This window comes from Panthera leo, chromosome E1 (genome assembly GCF_018350215.1).
Source record: "Panthera leo isolate Ple1 chromosome E1, P.leo_Ple1_pat1.1, whole genome shotgun sequence".
Lineage (NCBI taxonomy): Eukaryota > Metazoa > Chordata > Mammalia > Carnivora > Felidae > Panthera > Panthera leo.
Window position 1 is genome coordinate 27,125,581 of NC_056692.1, and position 22,579 is coordinate 27,148,159.

General features: G+C 38.7%; 1 long non-coding RNA gene across 1 annotated transcript in view; it reads left to right on the forward strand.

The window, feature by feature from the left end:
• Positions 1-21,717, forward strand: part of LOC122207240 — a 28,873-nt gene extending 7,156 nt beyond the window's left edge. The window contains exons 2-4 of the long non-coding RNA XR_006196728.1: positions 14,593-14,719; positions 20,093-20,189; positions 21,474-21,717. This is a non-coding gene — a long non-coding RNA (uncharacterized LOC122207240). The remainder of the gene's footprint in view (positions 1-14,592; positions 14,720-20,092; positions 20,190-21,473) is intronic.
• Positions 21,718-22,579: the final 862 nt, after the last annotated feature.

The window sequence follows — 22,579 nt, forward strand, 5'->3', positions numbered from 1 at the left end:
CTCTAGGCCCTGGCAACCACTGATTTGTTTTCTATCTCTGTATTTTGCCTCTTCCAAAATGTCATATGAATGGAATCATATAGGTCTTTCATTCAGCATAATTACCTTGAGTTTCATCTAGAGTTGAATATAGTTATAATGCATATCAGTAACTCAATTCTTTGGGTTATTGAGTCGTATTCCATTGTGTAAATATACCACAATTTGTTTATTAAGTTCATTAGTTGAGGGATATTTATATGGTTTCCACTTTTTGGTGATCATGCATAAAGTCACTATAAACATTGACATACAGGTTTGTTGTTTGTTTTTTTTTTAATGACCATTTTCATTTCTCTTGGGTATATACCCAGAAGTGGAATTTCTGGTCCAATGATAAATGTATGTTTATAAGAACTGCAAAACTGTTTTTCCAAGGAGACTGGAGCATTTTGCACTTTTACCAGCCATCTAGAGAATTCCAGTTGCCTTCATCCTTGCTAGGACTTGGTATTAACAGTATTTTTGTTTTGTTTTGTTTTACCCATTCAAATAATGAGTAGTGGTATGTCCTTTATGGTTTTAATCTACATATCCCTATGGCAATGATGTTGAACATCTTTTTACATATTTAGTTATAGTCCATATACCTTGGATTCAAATCTTTTCTCAACTTGTGTGAGAGAGGGAAGGGTTGCTTATTTTCTCATTATTAAGTTTTGAGAGTTACCTATAGATTCTGGATTCAAGTCCTATATCAGATATATGCTTTGCAAATATTTTGGCCTAATCTATGGCTTGTCTTTTAATTTCTTAATTATGTCATCCAAAGAGAAGTTCTTGATTTTGATTAAGTCCAGTCTATCAATATTTTCTCTTTTGATTGTGCTTTTGATGGTATCTAAGAAATCTTTGCCTAATCAAAGGTCACAAAGATTTTCTCATGTGTTTCCTTCTAGAGTTTTGATAGTTTTGAGTTTGACATTTAGGGTTTAAGCCATTTTGAGTTGAGTTGGGTATGGGTCAAGGTTCTATTTTTTCACACAGTTGTGCAATTGTTCAAGCACCATCACTTCATAGTAGAAAAATTTAGCAAAGGGACTTGCATTTTTATTTATTTTATTTTATTTTTAAAAAAAATTTTTTTAACGTTTATTTATTTTTGAGACAGAGAGAGACAGAGCATGAACGGGGGAGGGGCAGAGAGAGAGGGAGACACAGAATCCGAAGCAGCCTCCAGGCTCTGAGCCATCAGCGCAGGGCCCGACGAGGGGCTGGAACTCACGGACCGTGAGATCGTGACCTGAGCTGAAGTCGGATGCTTAACCGACTGAGCCACCCAGGCGCCCCGGGACTTGCATTTTTAAATTATACAGTTAAAATCTGTGATAATCTTGTTTGAGAGTTTTCTCAACTTTTCTTTTTAGTTTTTTTTAGCTTTATTTTCCAAATATTACATCCTATTTTTAAAAGAGCAATTTGTGTCTTGGTTCTTCTACCTCTCATTTTATTTCATTTGGCAGTGTTAGGATTTCAACGTATTTTCAAATGACACTATGTATCTCTACACTCTCTAGAATTGTGGAATTTAAAACTGCCAACCCCCTTTTTTAGAGATGAGAAAATTGAGACTTAAAGATCTTCAATGAGTTGCCCACAGTCATACAACTAGACAGAGGCAGAGAAAAGCCCATAGTAGTTTTCCAAATCTCCAGACCAACTGTGTATGTCACATAACTTTATTTCTACTTATTAAATATGGATATTTGCTATAAAGTAGGCTTTTATCTACAATTGCATTTTCAGTGCTTTTCCATCTAAGACACAAAATTTGACTAAGCAAAATTAAACCCAGTTAAAAAATACCACCAGCCTTTATCCAATGCCACTGTGTTTACAAATATCATGACAAGGTAAATAGACACACACCAAGGAAACATAATCTAGGCAAAGTAAACAAATCTAATTTAGTAATCTAAGGATTACTAACATGCTGACATTCAGTTGATAATTCCAAGACTTTACACTTAGGCATAATTTTTACATTAAATTAGCTGTGTCTCCTTATCCAATTGCAAGTTAGACAGAAAATTTATCTTTTTCACTACATGGGACTTTCAACAAGCTGATTAATTAAATCTGAGTGGTCTATTCTTGCCTTATGCAACAAAAACATACATATGCTTGTAAAACCTAAGGGAAAAAAATCCCTAGATACCAGAAACAGATAGGAAATGCAAATCTATAGAAAAATTAAAAACTGTTATGTGGGGACAGTCTCCTGTGAGGATGCTTTCAGAGTGCAATATAATTTCCATAGAGTAAACATATCCAACTAAAGATGAGCTCACAACAACAAAAAAATTACACGTCAGATGAAGAAATAAACCATCATGAGAGAGATCAGGAAAACAAGCAAATAGGAAAACTGTACCCCAAGAACTAGAAATAATAGGAAAGTCTTGAAGAGACTACAAAATAAGTGTTTTAAAGTATTAAAAGGACAAAAGAATAGAAACCATAATGAAACAAGAGAACATTATAAAAATAAACACGCAGGTGTCCCTGGGTGGCTCAGTTGGTTAAGCGTCTGACTTCGGCTCAGGTCATGATCTTGTAGTCTGTGGGTTCAAGCCCTGTGTCAGGCTCTGTGCTGACAGCTCAGAGCCTGGAGCTTGCTTCGGATTCTGTGTCTCCCTCTCTCTCTCTGCCCCTCCCCTGCTCACACTCTGCCTCTCTCTCTCTCTCTTAAAAATAAATAAACATTTAAATAAATAAATAAATAAATAAATAAATAAATAAATAATAAACAGGCAGGTTCAAAAAATAATAAAACAGTCAAAAATAAAAATTCATTGAAATTAAAAATTCAGTGGAGGGGGACCTGGTGTCTCAGTCAGTTGAGCATCCAAATCTTGATTTCAGCTCAGGTCATGATCTCGTGATCAAGATCTCATTCCTGAGATGGAGCCTACATCGGACTCTTGCTGACAACATGGAGTCTGCTTGGGATCCTCTTTCTCCCTCTCTCTCTGCCCTGACCCCAGCTCACTCATGCATGTGTGTGTGTGTGCTCTCTGTCTCAAAATAAATAAATAAACTTAAAAAAAATAAATAAAATAAAAACTCAATGGCGTTTAAATAAATCAAGAGAAAGTAACCAAGTAGAAGACAAAGCTAAGGAAATCACCTAGAATGTAGCACTTAACCATTAAGAGATGGAAAATACGAAAAGGAAATTAACAGATATGGAGAAGGTAATGAAAAGGCCACCTATATGTTCAAATGTTCCAGAGTGATAGAATAGACAGAGTAGGAAAAAAGCAATATTTGAGCAGAGAATCTCTGAGCCCTATTAAAGGAAAAATGAAAATCATGTACACCTAAACAAAGTGAAACACAGCAACAATAGAAAGAAAATCTTAAAAGCAACAAGATAAAAAAAAAAAATTCCTGCAAAGGAGCAATAATACATTATCAGCAGATTTCTCATCAACAAAAATTGAGGAGAAAAGACAATAGAATAATAGGCATCACCACACTGTTAATGGAAAACAATCAAGAAGTCTATACTCAAACTGTCATGCAAGAGTGTGACTGAAATCATGGGGTGCCTGGGTGGCTCAGTCGGTTAAGTGTCTGACTCTTGGTTTCAGCTCAGGTCACAATCCCGTGGTTCGTGGGTTTGAGCCCCACACTGGACTCTACACTAATGGTGCAGAGTCTGCTTGGTATTCTCTCTCTCCCTCTCTCTGCCCTTCCCCTGCTCACGCTCTCTCTCACACAAAAATAAATAAATAAACTTAAAACAAAGAAGAAAGTGAGACTGAAATCAAGATTTTTTAGGACAAATGCTAAAATCGTTTACCAATAATCAATTGTTGCTTAAAATATACTCAAGTATTTTCTTTAAGTTGAAAGAAATTGGATACAGGAAACAGGATTTTCAGCAAGCACTAACTGTGAACAGAAAGAATAGTAAAAATACTGGTAAATCTAATTTAATGTTGAGTATTAAAAAGCAGTAATGATAAATACTTCAAATATAAAAGGATTTTTTAAAACCAAATTTTGGTTTTAAAATTGGATTTTTGAAACCAAAATATTAAGTAACATAAATAATGGGAGGGTGAATCTTCTAATATCTAATATTGTTCAAAAAAGGCTGACAATATCTTCGACCTAGTTGAGTGTGCATGCTATAAATTTAAGAGTAAACATTGCATAAAAAGAAAGTGTATATTTTCATAAATCTAAAAGAGAAGCAAATTCTTAATTTTACCACTATGAAGAAAATATACTTGACAACCATGAACTTCTCAACAAAGAAAAATTCAGAAAGCAAAAAAAAAAAAAGTTTAAAGTCTAATTATGTTTATTTATTTATTTATGTTATATGTGTATTTTTTTTTTAATCTTTAATTATTTTTGAGAGAGAGACAGAGTGTGAGCCCGGGAGGAGCAGAGAGAGAGGGAGACACAGAATCTGAAGCAGGCTCCAGGCACTGGGCGGTAAGCACAGGGCCTGACGCGGGGCTCGAACTGACGAACCGTGAGATCACGACCTGAGCCGAAGTTGGAAGGTCAACCAACTGAGCCACCCAGGCACCCCAATGTTATATATATTTTTTAATGTCTACTTATTTTTGAAAGAGAAACAGAGACAGAGCGTGAACATGGGAGGGTCAGAGAGAGAAAGACACAGAATCTGAAGTAGGCTCCAGGCCCTGAGCTGTCAGCACAAAGCCCGATGTGGGGCTCAAACTCATGAGCTGTGAGCTGTGAGATCATGACCTGAGCGGAAGTCAGACGCTTAACAAACTGAGCCACCCAGGTGTCCCATGATGTTTAAATGTTAAATGGCTAATTACAATGAAGAAAAGACCAACTTTATTTTATTTATTTTTTAAGCTAATTTATTTATTCTGAAGGTGGGAGAGAGCGCATGCGTGTGCATGAGCAGGGAAGGGGCAGAGAGAGAGAGAATCCCAAGCAGGCTCTGTGCTGTCAGCACACAGTCCCACGTGGGGCTCAAACTTACTAACGGTGAGATCATGGCCTGAGCAGAAATCAAGAGTTGGATGCTTAACCAACTGAGTCAACCAGGCTCCCTGAAAAGACCAATTTTAAAATTGTATAAGCCTAGGGGCGCCTGGGTGGCGCAGTCGGTTAAGCGTCCGACTTCAGCCAGGTCACGATCTCGCGGTCCGTGAGTTCGAGCCCCGCGTCAGGCTCTGGGCTGATGGCTCGGAGCCTGGAGCCTGTTTCCGATTCTGTGTCTCCCTCTCTCTCTGCCCCTCCCCCGTTCATGCTCTGTCTCTCTCTGTCCCAAAAATAAATTAAAAACGTTGAAAAAAAAAAATTAAAAAAAAAAAAAAAATTGTATAAGCCTATACGAAAATAGCAAGTTTTGGGGCACCTGGCTGGCTCAGTCTGTTGAGCATCCCACTTTGGCTCAGGTCATGATTTCACGGTTCATTGGCTTAGGTCATGATCTCACGGTTCATGAGGTCAAGCCGCACGTCAGGCTCCATGCTGACAACTCGAAGCCTGGAGCCTGCTTCAGATTCTGTGTCTCCCTCTCTCTCTGCCCCTCCCCCACTCTCTCTCTCTCTCTCTCTCTCTCAAAAATAATGTTATAAGCATTAAAAAAAAGAAAGAAAAAGAAAAAAGAAAAGAGCAAGTTTTGTTTTCTGATACTTTTTCTATATCACATAAAGCTTTATGTAAATAAACTTGAAGCTGCATCTGTTTACCAGAGAAACTCTTTTTAATCCCATAATAAATAAAGGTTAATATTTTAAAAATATTAATATATATTAATATAACATCCAAGGCAGTAAAGATGATAGAAAAACAATTCAATAATTCAGTAGAAGTCAGGAAAGTATAGAAAACTAAGTAAAGAAAAAGTATGGTGGGGCACCTGGGTGGCTCAGTCGGTTAAGCGTTGGACTTTGACTCAGGTCATGATCTTACAGCATGTGAATTCAAACCCCACATCAGGGGTTTTGCTGACAGCTCAGAGCCTGGAGCTTGCTTTGGATTCTTTGTCTGCCTCTCTCTCTACCCTCCCCAACTTGCTCTGTCTCTGTCTCTCTCTCTCTCTCTCTCAGAAATAAATAAAAACATTAAAACATTAAAAAGAAAAAAGAAAAACATTAAACAAACATTAAAACATTAAAAAGAAAAAAAAGAAAAACCATGGTAAATGGAAAACACAAAATAAAATAGTAGAAATAAATTCTACTATATTAGTAAAGTTGGAAAAGTATACTTATAGCATGATATCATTTAAATAAAAATTTAAACACAAATAATAGCATGGACCATACCTACATAGTAAAATTATAGAAACATGGGATACATACTAACTTCTGGGTACCTATAGTAAGTAGGAAGGGAATGAGGGAAGGTTGTTTCAAATACATTTGTAATTTGTATTTCTTTTGAAAGAGTTTGAAACAAATATGGCAACATGTTAAGTTTTGTTGTCAGATACATAGACAGTTAGCATCATGTTATTTTCTATACTTTTCCGTGTATCTGAAATATTGACTCTACATTAGAGAATCCCAAAACAGTGGAAAGCCACTGTATTATACCACAGGTCTTCCTGGTTATCTCTATGACCCTCTAGCGGCTTGCAGAAAAGTTGAAGATAGAAGACCCTTGAGATCCAAGACTGTATTCCTGTCCATATGATGCATCCAAAACACTCTCTTTACCAACGCTTGGTATTTTTTAAAGGAAGGAAAGAAATCAAGCCATATAAAAGGTACATACCTCTTATGGGAGCTTTGTTGCTTCCATGTTTTGTTTTTTCTGACTCTCTGTATGTTCAAGGTAATGTGTGTCTTTTGTCATTGGGAGAATTCTCAATGCTGGAGAAGACAGAGAAGAAAGGACAAGGCCAACTAAAAAAGAAATGGGATCGAAGTCCTCCAAGTAAGAATTGGAATGTAATTTTCCTCACTGTAACCCATCTCAAGCTTCAGACAGGAATTTTTTTTGAAACTCATTTTGAAATTTTGTCTTCATATAAGGCCTTAAATGAGGAGCAGCCTAAAATATGAAATCACAAATTTATTTTTTCTCTCCCTGATGGTCATAATTTTTTTCCATTTTTATTTTATTTTTTTTCTTCCAAGATTTTATTTAAATTCAAGTTAGTTAGCGGGGTGCCTGGGTGGCTCAGTAGGTTAAGTGTCTGACTTCACCTAAGGTCATGATCTCATGGTTTGTGAGTTTGAGTCCCACATCAGGCTCTGCGCACTGACTGCATGGAGCCTGCTTGCGATTCTCTCTCTCTCTCTCTCTCTCTCTCTCTCTCTCTCTCTCTCTCTCCCTCCCTCTCTCTTTGCTTCTCCCCTGCTTGTGCTTTCTGATGTTCTCAAAATAAATACACTTTAAAAAGTTATTTAAAAAATAATAACTTCAAGTCAGTTAACTTGATGGTCATAATTTTTGAGCACCATGGGAAAAAGAGCATTTATTGCTACCTCAAAAAGAAGCTAGAATACTATTTTTTAAACCCCTGGGAAGACAGGATGCCCTGTCAGCCATCAAGATGGAGCCATACAGTGCCCACCTCCTAGTGAAGTAGAGGATATGGAGAAAGCCTATTCAGAAGGAAAGAAGAAGTAGAGGGTGAAGGGCGACCTTGGAAGGGGAAAGAGGTCCCTGTGACTTAAGGATCCTTCCCCAGGGCAACTTTCTAGAGAAGGGAGGTAAGTTAGCATGAGGAGAAAGCTGAAGTTGGAAAGTGGCTTGCTCTGCTTCCATTTGACTTGGTACAACATCCAATACAGTGATTGTTCAGCAGTGACAAAGAGAAGCGTGTGAAGCAGTGGTCCTGGCTCCTGTGTGGCCTACAGGGCATCCTGGTGAGAAAGGACAGAAATAGAGAAGAGTCTCACAGAAACTAAGAGGCTGCAGTATTTAGAGAGGTTGGCCTAAATCATAGACCCAGCGGTTATACCAGCACACTGCCTGAAGGGCAAGTAAGACCTGTCACATCCCAAAGGGGCCCTCAATGGCTACCAGTCCACAGAGATGCCATTCTGCCACAAGGCCCAATTTGCATCCTGAGACCCCACAGGCCTCTTCTCTCCTTGACACTATGAGATCACAAATCCTTCAATACAGCCAGACACTATTTTGAAGAGAAACAAGGGTAAGGAGGAATCAATGTGGAAGATTTTTGCACCTACCCAGAAGAAAATGTATTATTCAACAGTGACTACTGAAACTGAAAAAGGTTGTTGCCTTGAATTGACAAGCTTAAAGTTTAGGGGTTTTTTTTCCTCCCACTGTGGAAGCTTACAAGGAAAATTATGTTCATCGAAGAAAATAAAGAGGAATATATTCTTTGCATATTGGAATCATAATGTGGATAAAATTTTTGACCCCACTATATGAATGTTTATAGGGGTATTTTTCCAGGTTGTTTTTTGTCCTGATGTTGTTACCCTTTCTCAATTCGCATGTATTACTCCTTCTGAAATGAACTGCAGTCCCCATTGTATTGACCAAGGAGGCTCCAAATGCAAATACCAGCTTTATCTATTCTGGAATTGGCAGGAGTAAAGCATGAAGCAAGAGGCAGTAAGGTTAAGAATAGGTTCAGTTCTTTGTAACCACAAGAAAATGCCCACCCAGCCATTCTGCTCTTTTTAATTTGTTCCTTTCCTCTAAATGCAGTTACTATGATCAGAACCATAGAAAGCCATGTGCACTGAGACCGCCATTATTCACCACCGTGACCATTCCCCTGGGTAACACAAAACATTTAATAGGCTTGTCCCAGCATCTATAACAGAGGGAAAACACATGGCAGATCACGATAATGATTTTGTGTCTTTCTGTAATGATGAAAGAAAAACCTGATCCTGCATAACAATCTCTTTGTTATTCATGAAACTTAAATGGCATTTCCTCATGAATTTTAAAGTGCCATTCTTTCTCTCACTACTTATCCCGCAATTCTGTGTGAGCCTTTCAGAACATCATTCTCTTATCTCTTTCTTTCCTCCAATGATATAATCATTCTATCTAAACCAAAAGGCTTTAAGATGTTGTTTTTTTACTATATTGGCAACAAAGCTGGTCTAAGTTGGCATTAAATAACCTGGAAAGATCAAACTGTGCACTTAGGATTTCTGTACTTTTTTTAATTGTATGTATGTTACTTAATTTTAAAAGTAGTTCACTTTTTTTTAGGGGTGCCTGGGTGGCTCAGTCGGTTAAGCGTCCGACTTCAACTCAGGTCATGATCTCACAGTTTCTGAGTTTGAGCCCCGCATAGGGCTCTGTGCTGACAGCTCAGACCCTGGAGCCTGCTTTGGATTCTGTGTCTCATTCTCTCTCTGCCCCTACCCCACTTGTGCTCTGTCTCTCAAAAATAAATAAATGTAAAAAAAAATTTTTTTAAGTAGTTCACTTTTTTGTATTTATCTGGCACATCATGCAATCATAAATTTGTGCCATTTTAAAGAAATCGTAATTAGTAGCATTCATGATGTTACATCATTTTGTTTGGTGTTCTAAAAGTTAGGGAATAGTTTGCAATGCTTTTTCTTTTTATTCCTTGTTAGTAGGCATAATTCACTTTGAAATTTAGTCCCATATTATCTGTAGACAAATAATCTCAAAATTATATAAAACTAGGCTAGATTTTAAGCTATTTAAGGACACAAACTGTCTTACTTATCTTTGCATTCTATGAAGTATCTAATGCAAGGACTTCCAAATAGAAGACCTTCATAAATATTTGCTTAATAAATAAAAAATATCTTGTGCAGAAAACAAATCAGTGTTCGCTAGGTCTGGGGTGGAAGGATGGAATTATCTGCAAAGGGAGTGTAAGGGAATTTTTACAGTGATGTTAATATTCTACATATGATTGTGGTGGTGATTACACAACCGTATGCATTCGTCAAAGATTGCACAATGATAGGCAATTAATTTTGTTGCATGTAAATTATCTCAGTAATGCTGATTAAAAAAAGAATCTTGTGATAATATCATAGTTTCTTTATAGGAAATAACTAATGGGGTGCCTGGGTGGCTCAGTCAGTTAAGCATTCAACTCTGGAGTTTGGCTTAGGTCATGATCTCACAGTTCGCGAGTTCAAGCCCTGGGTCAGGCTCCAAGCTGAAAGCATGGAGCCTGCTTGGGATTCATTGTCTCCCTCTCTCTCTGCCCCTCCCCTTGTTATACTTGCACATATGTTCACTGTCCCTCTCCAAATAAATAAATAAACTAAAAAAAATTAAAAATATAAGAAATAACTAATGACACATGCTGTTAACAAATAACTAGCACATTCTTTACATGATCAAATAACGTGGTTTTAGATCAACCTTGAAAATTCCTAATTTCTTGATTGAATAACCAATAATTTATTAAATACTACTATACGTCTGGCCCTATACTATGTCATTTTAATTTTAGTCATTTTTTAAATTATTGCACAAACAAGTACTGCCAAATAGGAATTGTTATTTCTATACTATACTAAGTATAGTATATTTTTATACTATACTAAGGCTCAGAAAGTTTAGGTAAACTTATCCAAAACCAGATATTTTAGTTTTTAAAAAAATCAGTGCATGTATAAATATAGTTTCAAAGAGGCTAAGCTAAACACGTATTTGGAATTTAGGAATTCTGAGGAGTTAGATGATTTTGTCCAAAAATTAACTATAGTATGGGATGCCTGGGTGGTTCAGTCAGCTGAGTGTCCAACTTCAGCTCAGGTCATGATCTCACAGTCATGAGTTCAAGCCCTGCATCAGGGTCCACACTGACAATGTGGAGCCTACTTAGACTTCTTTTTCTCCCTCTTTCTGTCTGCTCCTCCCCCACTCATGCTCGCTCTCTCTCTCTCTCTCTCTCTCCCTTGCTCTCGCTCTCTCGCTCTCTCTCACAAATCAATAAGCATTAAAAAAATTAACTATAAAAATAAAAATGTTAATTCATCAAATAATACTTTGCTTACTCTGACAGACACTGTGCCAGATATTTCAGGGAATGTAATGCTGAGCATATATAGACTTTGCTTTCAAAGTACATACCATATTACATGGATATGAGATGCATGAATAAATGGCAATAATACCAGGCAAAGTGCAGAGCTAATATAAGATAGAAATAACCTTGCACTGAAGAAGGAAGAAATACCTTCAGTTTCTGCTAAGTTGATTAATTTTAAAATGTTTTAATGTGTATTTTTTGAGAGAGAGAGAGAGAGAGCTGGAGAGGGCCAGAGGGAGAGGAAGACACAGAATCTGAGCTGTCAGCACAGAGCCTGACACAGGGCTTGAACCCACAAATAGTAAGATCATGACCTGAGCGGACGTCATGACCCAGGTGCCCCTAAGTTGATTAATTTTAAAAATGCAACCAGCCACCAAGGGGAATTGAGGAGAAGTCCAGGCTTAGATGGTTTTGAGATGAAAAAGAAATGCAAAAATTTTTCTCCTTCCCTTGCTCTATTTATTTATTCTCAGTTCAAAGCTAATCTGACAAACAACTTATGTGTGTGCATTGTAGGGTGCTAGTCCTTAGACTTTTACTTGAATACCTCTCTGACTTCATCACGTCTCTGCTTAGGTTTCCTTCACAGGGACACAGAGAGGCCTTTACTGACCATGTTACCTAAAAAAGCATTTTATCAATCTCTATCCCCTCCTCTGTTTTTCTTCATCATTTATTGCCATCTGGCATTATGTTAAATATTTCTTTCTTTCTTTCTTTCTTTCTTTCTTTCTTTCTTTCTTTTTTCTGAGAGCTAGAGAGAGAGAGAGAGAGAGAGAGAGAGAGGGAGAGAATCTTAAGCAGGCTCCACAGAACCCAACGCAGGGCTCCATCCCACAACCCTGGGATCATGACCCGAGCAGAAATAAAGATATAGACTCTTAACTGACTGAGCCACCCAGGCAGGCCTGTTAAATATTTCTTATTTGTTTATCATTTGTCTCCTCCAGTAGTATTTAAGCTCCTCAGGGAGAGTCCGTTTGTCTTGTTCACTGTTGTGTCTCCAGCACCTAGGTTAGTGCTTCACATTCTTTGTTGAATGAGTGAATGAATGAATGAATTTTAGACAGGTCTTTCTGACTGCAATACCTCCTCTCCATGTCTTTTAGTCTTCACTTGAAAGTCTACCAATTTTTCACTTTATGGTTATTTGACTTTTGCTAGATAATAATATTTTAACTTGTTTGAAGTAGAAACATACTTTTTTTGCAGTAAGGCACACAAGAGAAGAGTTTGAACTCAAAAGTATGTCTATGTTTTATGCAATTTTTCTGAAACTGAATTGTGACAACTCTTCTTCTCTATGTGTTAGCCTGGGTTTTCTAGAAAACAAAATCTAAGACAAAGTTTAGAGAGCTAATTTTTATTGCGTATTGGAGGTGTGTGGAGAGGGGAGATGAGTGTAATTTCAGAGAAGGAAGAATAAGGAGGAAAGGGCCACAGCTTCCTGGAGAGACACAACTGGTTGCTCAGTCATATGAGATATCTCTGGAGAGGCTGTATGGATCTTAGAACAATCTGTTGGAAGGTAGGGAATAAGGGCAAACATTCCTCTCCCGTGTGTTTCTGAGTTGTGCTAACTGGTTTCTACAAAAAGCCCCTGGGAAAGCCAGAGACTGCATGGGTCCAGTCAGGTGGACTAGGTTCCTGAAACTGCTGTGGAGGCCCCTAGTCCTCACTGCCAGCAATTTGCCCCACCCCATTCCCATGGCTATAAAGCCCTTGACTCTGCTAGCATCTCTTAATGTGTGTTTGGCAAGGAAGTAAGCCAAGTAGCCAAGACCTGGGGGCAAGCGGAACCAAGGAGAGCCAGTGATGGCATAAACTCCCAGAAATTATTCAGGGCAATTATTTCTAGCAGCCAAGGCTCCAGCCACATGTGTGATACGTAGCTATATCTAGCCTGTCTCCAAGTGCTCACTCCTTGGTGTTATTTCCAGTCTAAATTCCCTAATTCTGAACCTCATTTGTTCCACATGTCTACATCCTCGTCCAAAGTAGTGGGTTGTTGTTTTGTTTTGTTTTTAACTTTGAGAATTTTGTTCAGCAATTTGAAATGAAGAATTGCTTTAAGCCCTATGCGTGATATAGTTAATCTTGAATGTCCCTTGTTTTTTAGATTGGGAATCATTAATTCTATCAGCAGATATTTATTAAGCACCTACTATGCATTAAGCACTGTTCTAAGCACTAGGACAATCAATAGTGAATAAAACAGTCAAAAATGACTGCATCATGCAGCATACATTTTAGTGAGGGGAAGGAAACAGACAACAAATCATAGGAACAAATAAAGTATTACGTTGGATGATGATAAATGTTATGGAAAAATAAAGAAGGGAGGTTTTCTTTTTAATTCAGTGATCTTTTGCATAGACAACTATGAACCTTCAGGGAAAAAGAGAAAGAAGAAGTGAATGAAGCAGTTAGGGAACAAAGAGTTCTCTGGGTTTGGAACTCTGGGTTAGGCCTATAGACAGAGAGTAAGGAAATAGCCTAGGGGTTGTAGAGCATCATGGCTTCTCTGTGCAAGACACAGATTTTTTTTTCTTTAACTTTTTGATGCATCATTTTAACTTTTTTAAGTTTATTTATTTTTTTGAGAGAGATAGAGAACAAGTGGGGGGAGGGGCAGAGAAAGAGGGAGACAGAGAATCCCAAGTAGACTTCATGCTCAGTGCAGGGCTTGATCCCACAAACTGTGAGATCATGACCTGAGCCAAAATCAAGGGTCGATACTTAACCGACCGAGCCACTCAGGCACTTCTCATTTAATTTTTTTAATGTTTATTTATTTTTGAGAGAGAGACAGAATGCAAGCAGGGGAGGGGCAGAGAGATAGGGAGACACGGACCTGAAGCTCCAGGCTCCAGGCTCTGAGCTGTCAGCACAGAGCCCCACATGGGGCTCAAACTCACGAACCGCGAGATCATGACCTGAGCCAAAGTTGGATGTTTAACCAACTGAGCCACCCAGGTGCCCCTAATTTTATAATTGAAGTGTAGTTGATATTATGTTAGTTTCTGGTGTATAACATAGTGATTTGACAAATTCTATATATTACACAATGCTCTACCATGGTAAGTGTAGTTACATCTATCACCGTACATAGCTACTACAATATTATTGATTATATTCCATATGCTGTGATTTTCATCCCTATGACTTATTTATTTCATACCTGGAAGTTTGTACCTCGTAATCCCCTTCACCTATTACATCCACCACTCTCCCCTCTAGCAACCACAAGACACAACTTCTTAAAATAAATTTCTCCACACAAATTATAGACAGGACCCGTTGCACAGAGCATTTGTATCCATGCATGGGAGATACAATTGCTGTTAACTCAGTTTTGCTTCACAAACATATTACATGAAGTACACACAACATAGAGCTGACAGTTCCATCTATAGAACTGAGATACAGTTACCCATAACTCCCAATTATTCTTCACTCCTGTAAGAAGTACATGAGCTACAAAACTGAATAAGATACAGAGAAGGAATACTTTATTCTCTGAGAATATTTCAGTGCATGCTGCACAGTTTTATGTTCCTTCTTTGTGCCAGATACAAATACTGGAAAGTAAGCCCTCATCTCCAAGTAGAGTACCTGAAGTGTCCTTAACCAGGGGAGGAACTTGGAAAAACTACAAAAGGACTTGGCCAAGAGAGCTTGGGGAAGAATTCTCATGTGGTAAATATTATGTTGAAATTAAATTAAGTGGAGATGGAAGACTTCAGAGAATCAGACAGCAGATGTCAATTATTGATGAGTGGTTTGATATTAAAAATGAGGATCTCCAGGGCACCTGGGTGGCTCAGTCGGTTAAGCATGCAACACTTGATTTCAGCTCAGGTCATGATCTTATGGTTGGTGAGTTCAAACCCACATCAGGCTTTGCACTGACAGTGTGGAGCCTGCTTGGGTTTCTCTCTCTCTCTCTCTCTCTCTCTCTCTCTCTCTCTCTCCCCCTCTCTCCCCCCTTCTCTCTCTGCCCCTCCCCTCCTCAAAAATAAATAAATAAATAACAAGCTCTTTTAAATGTTAAAAAAAATAAAAATGAGGATCTCCAAGTAAAACTTCAATTAAGTTGGACATGTGTTTGATTTCAGAGCTGTAGAGCTCAATGGTCTTAACCAGGTTAGATGGTCAAGTCTCATGATGTCAGGACTCAAAGTAATGTTTGGGTGCCCAGAAACCGAAAAGTACAAATACTAAAGGTTACCCCATTAGACCACTAGGTAGATAATTCACCCTTGCTGAAAGGACTCCTTCATTTTTTTCAGCTAATTACAGGTGCTTAGAAATTACTTAAGCCAGGGACTTTGCTAGCTGTTGGAGATACAAAAGTGAGCAAAAATTGAGCTGGGCCTCATGGAGTTTGTAATTACAATTATAACCTTAACACAGGCCATTAAGAAAAACTCAGCTGAGTGCTGAAAGTATGTACCTGGAGGATAGACATGGGAAGTGAGGCTTAGGCTGAGATGTGTAGGCTGGGGTGGGGGGTTGGGGGGAAGAGTAAGCAGAAGAGTGAGCACTCAAGAATTTATTGGTTGTTAAGGATTTTGGTCTTTTTTCTAAGACCAGTTGGAAAATCATTGCAAGTGTGTTTGTTCGTTTGTTAAGTAAACTCTACTCCCAACTTGGAGCTCAAAGTCACAACTCTGAGATCTAGAGTTGCAGGCTCTAATGGCTAGGTCAGCCAGGTGCCCCCTATTGTAATTTTTTAAGTAGGAGACTTGAATTTTGGAAAAAAAAATCACTCGATGTTGATGGAGAGAATATTGTAGATGGATAAGAGAGCGTTCAGGGGTGCCTGGGTGGCTCAGTTGGTTAAGCGGCCGACTTCGGCTCAGGTCATAATCTCACAGTCCGTGAGTTCGAGCCCCGCGTCGGGCTCTGTGCTAACAGCTCAGAGCCTGGAGCCTGTTTCAGATTCTGTGTGTCTCTCTCTCTGACCCTCCCCCGTTCATGCTCTGTCTCTCTCTGTCTCAAAAATAAACAAAAAAACGTTAAAAAAAAAAAAAGAGAGAGAGCGTTCAGAAACACCATTTAGGAAGCTGTGGTAGCAATTCCAGGCAAGAGACAATAGCTTTGACTAGGGATGTACTTCACTTCCTCCCCTGAATGGCTTAAAAAAACATTTTTTTTTTTTTTTTTAGTGTTTATTACTTTTGAGAGAGAGAGAGGCAGAGTGAGCAGGGGAGGGGCAGAGAGAGAGAGGGAGACACAGAATCCAAAGCAAATTCCAGGCTCCGAGCTGTCAGCACAGAGCCCGATGTGGGGCCCAAACTCATGAACCCTGAGATCATGACCTGAGCCTCAGCCGCATGCTTAACCGATTGAGCCACCCAGGCGCCCCAATGAATGGCTTTTTAAAGTGAACTTTTATGGGGGCCCCTGAGTGGCTCAGTCAGTTGAGCGGCCGACTTCAGCTCAGGTCATGATCTCACAGCTCATGAGTTCAAACCCTGTGTCCAGCCCTGTGCTGACAGCTTAGACACTGAAGCCTGCTTCAGATTTTGTGTCTCCCTTTCTCCCTGCCCCTACCCCACTTGTGCTGTCTCTCTCTCTCTCTCTCTCAAAAATAAACACTAAAAAAAATTATGAAGTGAATTTTATAAGCCTTTCTCCCTCTGTCTCCATCTCCTTTCTTTCCCCCCCCCCCCCATCTCTTTTTAAAAGCCTTGTTTATAAGGACATCCAGCCCTTACAACTGTGAGGTCACAACCCCTAAAATGCACGTATCTAAATGTTTTTCAATGTCTTTGCCTCCATTTTCACTGATTCCAACAGATGATCTCCACAAGCCTCCAGGCATTCACTGAGGTCATTTCAGGCTAATATGTGTCCTTTGAATGTTATTTTGTTCTAAATAAAATAATTGAGAAAATGTACCATAAGAGTTTTTGTAAATGAAATGGAAGGTGATCTCTCCTTTTTGAGAGATGCTTTTTAAAAATCTTGCCTTATATGCCATCACATACACCACCTGCTTATTATGGGTACTGTAAGAACTAGGGATGCAATGGTGAAAAGTACGTAGTCCCTGCTGTCACAGAGCTTATATACTAGAAGGGGAGGCAACTAGAATAAAACATAAGAAGTACAGGGGAGTGAAGAGACATGATTAAATGCAGTGTATTATCCTAGACTGGATCCTGAAACAGAAAAAGGACATTAGTGGAAAAATTAGTGAAATCCAAATAAAGAGTATAGTATAGGTAATAGCAGCATATCTATGTTCAGTTTTAGTTTTGACAAATGTGCCACAGTTATGAACATGTTAATATTAGGGGAAGTTGGGTAAAGGATATATGGGAATTCTGTACTATCTTTGCAACTCTTCTGAAAATATAAAATTATCCCAAAATAAAAATTTTACTAAAAATAAGGAGGAGGAGGAGAAAAAGAAGAAGAGCAGAGTGATTTGGGAGCACCCAACCTAATTTGACGGTCAAGGAAAGCTCTCAAAGAAAGGAATATTTAAGCTGAGAGCTGAAGGACAAGTAGAAGTTAACCAAACAGGGATATAGGCATATATCCACAACAGTATGTATGTAGAATGTTTAAAGGTCCAGAAACAAGAGAAAGCATGACAACTTCTAGAAACTGAATACAATTCAGTATGGCTGGAAATTAGAATAGAATGGGGTGGGTGAGAAGGAAGGGAATAGATAAGATAAAGCTAGACTGGTGGACACAAAGGGCCTTAAAAACCATGTGTGGGGGGCGCCTGGGTGTCTCAGTCGGTTAAGCGGCTGGCTTTGGCTCAGGTCATGATCTCAGGGTTCATGAGTTTGAGCCCCACATTGGGCTCTGTTCTGACAACTCGGAGCCTGGAACCTGCTTTGGATTCTGTGTCTCCCTCTCTCTCTGCCCCTCCCCCACTTGTGCTCTCTCTCCAAAATAAATAAACATTAAAAAAAAATTAAAAAAAACATGTTGAGAAGTTTGCATCTTAGGCAATTCCAAGAAGAAATAAAAACTACTAGTAAACATATATTTTAAAAGCTTCCTTTATTGGTAGTCAAAGAAATGCAAATTAACTGGATAATATTTTAATGTATTCAGTTACCAAATACTTTTTAATTAGAATATTCTCTGCTGCTAAGGGTATGAAGAAGGAGTTTCTTATACTCTGCTGGTAATAGTAATCTTTCTGGAAAGCTTTTTGGCAATTTAAATACAAGGTTCCAGCAGTATTCAAATACCTTTATCCCTTCAGTTTTATTTCTGGGATGTTATGTTAAGGAAATAATTAGAAATAGATCTTTAAAATAATATAAAAAGACATCCTCATCATAACAGTATAAAACTTTATACAATCTAGGTGCCAAAACAGAAACATAGGGGCACCTAGGTGGCTCAGTCGGTTAAGTGTCCGACTTCAGCTCAGGTCATGATCTCACAGCTTGTGAGTTCAAGCCCCATGACAGCTCAGAGCCTGGAGCCTGCTTCAGATTCTGTGTCTTCATCTCTCTCTGCCCCTCCCCTGCTCGTGCTCTGTCTCTCTGGTTCTCAAAAATAAATAAATATAAAAAAAATAGAAACATAATTAAATACATGATTGTTTCCATATGATGAAATATTATGCGAGTATTTAAAATAACATTTAAGAAGAATTTTGGAGCTTTAATGACATAGATTATAAACATATATGCATATAATTCATAGACGTGTATATAAGAATGTCTGTAAACAGAACTGGCTACACAATTTGCAGGGCCCAGTGCAAAATGAAAATGCAGGACCTCTTGTCCAAAAATTGTTAATAATTTCAGGGTGCCTGGGTGGCTCAGTCAGTTGAGTGTCTGACTGTTGATTTTGGCTTGGGACCTTGTTCTGTTTGTGTGGCTTGTCATGCATTTCTGCCAGAGTTGCACATACACACTCATGGAAGGCTTAGTTGGCTTCTGCTCCGTATCTGGCCTCAGGATCAGAATTGGCTCTTCTGTTCCTGACACCAAGAGGAATTAACTTGCCTCCTTAAACCAAACCAGGCTGGCCCGCTGGAATGGATCAGGGAGGGAAGAGAAATATGCAGACACCCAGGATCCTAAGATTGTGAGATGTGATAAGAGAAACAGAGAAAAACACCCAGATTCTCAGGATGGCACTTAGGCAAACTTAATGACTAACCACAGATCACACACAAGGTAATGTTGCCCTGTCAGGAATAGTTAGTTAGAAGCCTCACCTGAGGGGAGGATGCTCTGCCCAGGACCCTCAATTGGGACTCCAACTGGGCTGTTATCTGCAGGGCTTCCCCAGCCAGAAGGTTGGATGTTGTGAGTCCCTGATTTAATGTTTATTTATTTTTGAGAGAGAGAGAGAGAGAGAGAGAGAGAGAGAGAGACAGAGTACGAGCAGGGGAGGGACAGAGAGAGAGGAAGACACAGAATCTGAAGCAGGCTCCAGGCTCTGGACTGTCAACACAGAGCCTGATGTGGGGCTTGAACCCACGAACTGTGAGATCATGACCTGAGCCGAAGTTGGACACCCAGCCGACTGAGCCACCCAGGCGCCCCTGAGTCCCTGATTTAATGTACTAACCCTTTTTTGTTCTTCTCTGTACTTCTCCTCTTTATGTTTACTATAATTGTTTAGTTCCATATATTCCCTTTCCCTTATAATTAATAAAACTTTCCTCCACGAAACAGAAAGTGCAGCTATAGTGAATTACTATTATTTAGAAAAGACCTGATCTCACATTCCTGAAATCGAGCCCCATGTGGGGTTCTGCACTGACAGCATGGCGTCCTCTTGGGGTTCTCTTTGTCCCTCTTTCTCTCTGCCCCTCCCCCTTCTTGAAATAAATAAACACTAAAAAAATTATTAATAATTCCAAGATAGCAGTAGTAAAGCCTTAAACCAAAGGTAAGGCGCTTCTGAATGAGTCCTGCACAGGTCCCATGCCCTTGAAACTGGCCATCCTTATAGAAAAAATACTGAAAGAAAATATCCCAAAACGTTAGTAGTGATTATCTTCAGGTTTTGGCATTATTGATGATATTTTTTTACTGATGATTTTTATTTCATTTCTTTTAAAAATTTCCACAGCAAACATATCTTGCTTTCTTTAAATCTTCAAATGGATCTATTTCATGAAGAAGAAAAAATATTCTATAAGAAGGAACTAGGATACAGGCTTTTAAAGGTGAGCAAATGAATTAGTATAAATGAAAACGCACTTAAACAACTATTTGCTTATAAAACAATTATATTGCTGATTCAGTTATCTGTTGCTGCATAAGATTACCCCAAAACATAAAGACTTAAGCAAAATAACAAATTTTTGTTCTGACTTATTCTGCAATTAGAGCTGGGCACAGATGGCTGTTCTGTTCCCTGTGGTGTCTGATAGGGCTGCAATGTTAAAATGGCTTCTTCCTTCATGTGTGGAGCCTCACCTGAGATGGCTGAGACATCTGGGGGCTAACTGAGCATCCTTGTTTTTCCCCGTGGATGCTGCAACAGAGTTGCTGGACTTCTATACATAGTGGTTCAGAGCTCCAATCTTCTGTTTGTACCACGTTGGTCAATCTAAACCACATGGCCAAGCTGAGCTGATGTGACAGTACATGACACAAGATGACACAAGACTATACCAAAATATACAGTTTATGAGGGCCACTAATGTAACAGTCTGCCACAATTGCCTAGCTGTGGAGTTAAAGTTGGATTTATGGTAACAATAATGTATATTAATGATAGTATACAAAAATAGTCATAAATTGAGTTTTATTTCATATATGTATACTTTCAAGAGCTTCCAACATTTTATATAGTGCTTCACTTGAGATATACAATGTATTTTGAATGTATTGACTTGTTCCTTATTCATTCATTCATATTTTCTAGGCAAAGGGGATTCAGAGTACACTTATTGTGATGAGCACTGAGTAATGTATAGAATTGTTGAATCACCATATTGTACACCTGAAATGAATATAGCATTGTATGTTAATTATGCTAGAATTAAAATTGTTTTAAATTATGCAGTTGTCTAATAGTAACTTAAAAAAAGTTTTTTAAACTGAGTATAACTGACATGCAATATTACATTAATTTCAGGTGTACAACATGGTGATTCAACTTCTTTATACATTATGCTATAGTCACCACAAACATATATTGCTTTTATAACCAGTGAGAAAGCAGTACGATTCTTTAACATGCTCGCCCCGCCCCCCTCCAAAACACCTGAAAGCAGATGGATCTACAGTGAATTGCATTCTATTTTGCTTTTAGGCTCTTTTAAAGATCCATTTGGGGCCACTGAGAATAACAGATACTTTTTTTTTTTAAGTTTCTACACTACATTTTTAAGTCACTGTAGAGAACAGAGCAGGATATAAAAATGAAATCAGTTGCTAAGTCAAAACCGCAAGCCAAGCTGAATCACAAATAACACATTTCCATCTATTTTTGTCCCATATAGAATGAGCCATTTGGTTGGACATTGAACATTTGCGTATATGGTGCAATGCTGAAAATTTCTTCAGTGTCCTTAGACCCACATTCATATAACAGCCCCCAGTGACAAAGGAAGGAAGACCTGCCGGAAGACTATTGCATCTTGAGCACTTACTCATTCAAAGCAAGATTAAGCAGTACATTTTTTTTGTAATCAAAAGGGGCTGCATATGATAGAGAATAAAAGACACCTTAAGTGAGAGAGCATGAGTGGGTTAAAAGTCACACAGAGAGCATTCACGATGCAGTCTTTTAGAACTTATACAGAGAAGGCTTAACAAGTTGAGCTGTTAGTGACAAAACTACCATTCTGGCACTAATGAAGTATACAAGCCAAGGCAAATCACTTCATTATTTTAGTGCCCCAACAGACACTCTGTCTAGGTACAAAGGATTGTCCTTGCAGCCTTCAAATTTTGGTATATTCTGTGCTGTACCACACACTCAAATAATTTCCCCCCTTGTGCAATTTCAAACAGAAAGAATATGAAGAAAAGAAAATGATTGTATCCCTTTTCCTCTCTCATCTTCTATTAATGGTGTATCATGAGAAAAGCCTTTCTTCAGAGTACCAGCTAAGGAGGTGGGGATCTGAACTGAAGAAGCCGGAAGAAGACCATGTGTTCCACTTTAGGAAGGGAACGAGACCTAAAGAGGAAGATCTTGGGGAAGAAAGAGGAAGAGGAGAAGTGAGAGTATCAAAGACAGGGAGGGAAGTTGAATAGATTTGAGACAGAGAAAAGAGAAACATGTAATGCCAATGTTTGAGTATCTTCAGTGAGAGAAAAATGTTCAAGAAAATATTTACAAGATGCTGCTGGGGCACCTGAGTGGCTCACTTGGTTAAGTGTGCAACTTCGGCTCAGGTCATGATCTCACACTCCGTGAGTTCAAAACCCGTTTTGGGCTCTGTGCTAACAGCTCAGAGCCTGGAGCCTACTTTGGATTCTGTGTCTCCGTCTCTCTCTACCCCTCCCCTGCTGGTGCTCTGTCTCTGTCTCTCTCTTTAAAAAATAAACATTAAAAAATTTTTTTAAAGATGCTGCTAGTGGTGTATTAAGACCACTTCTC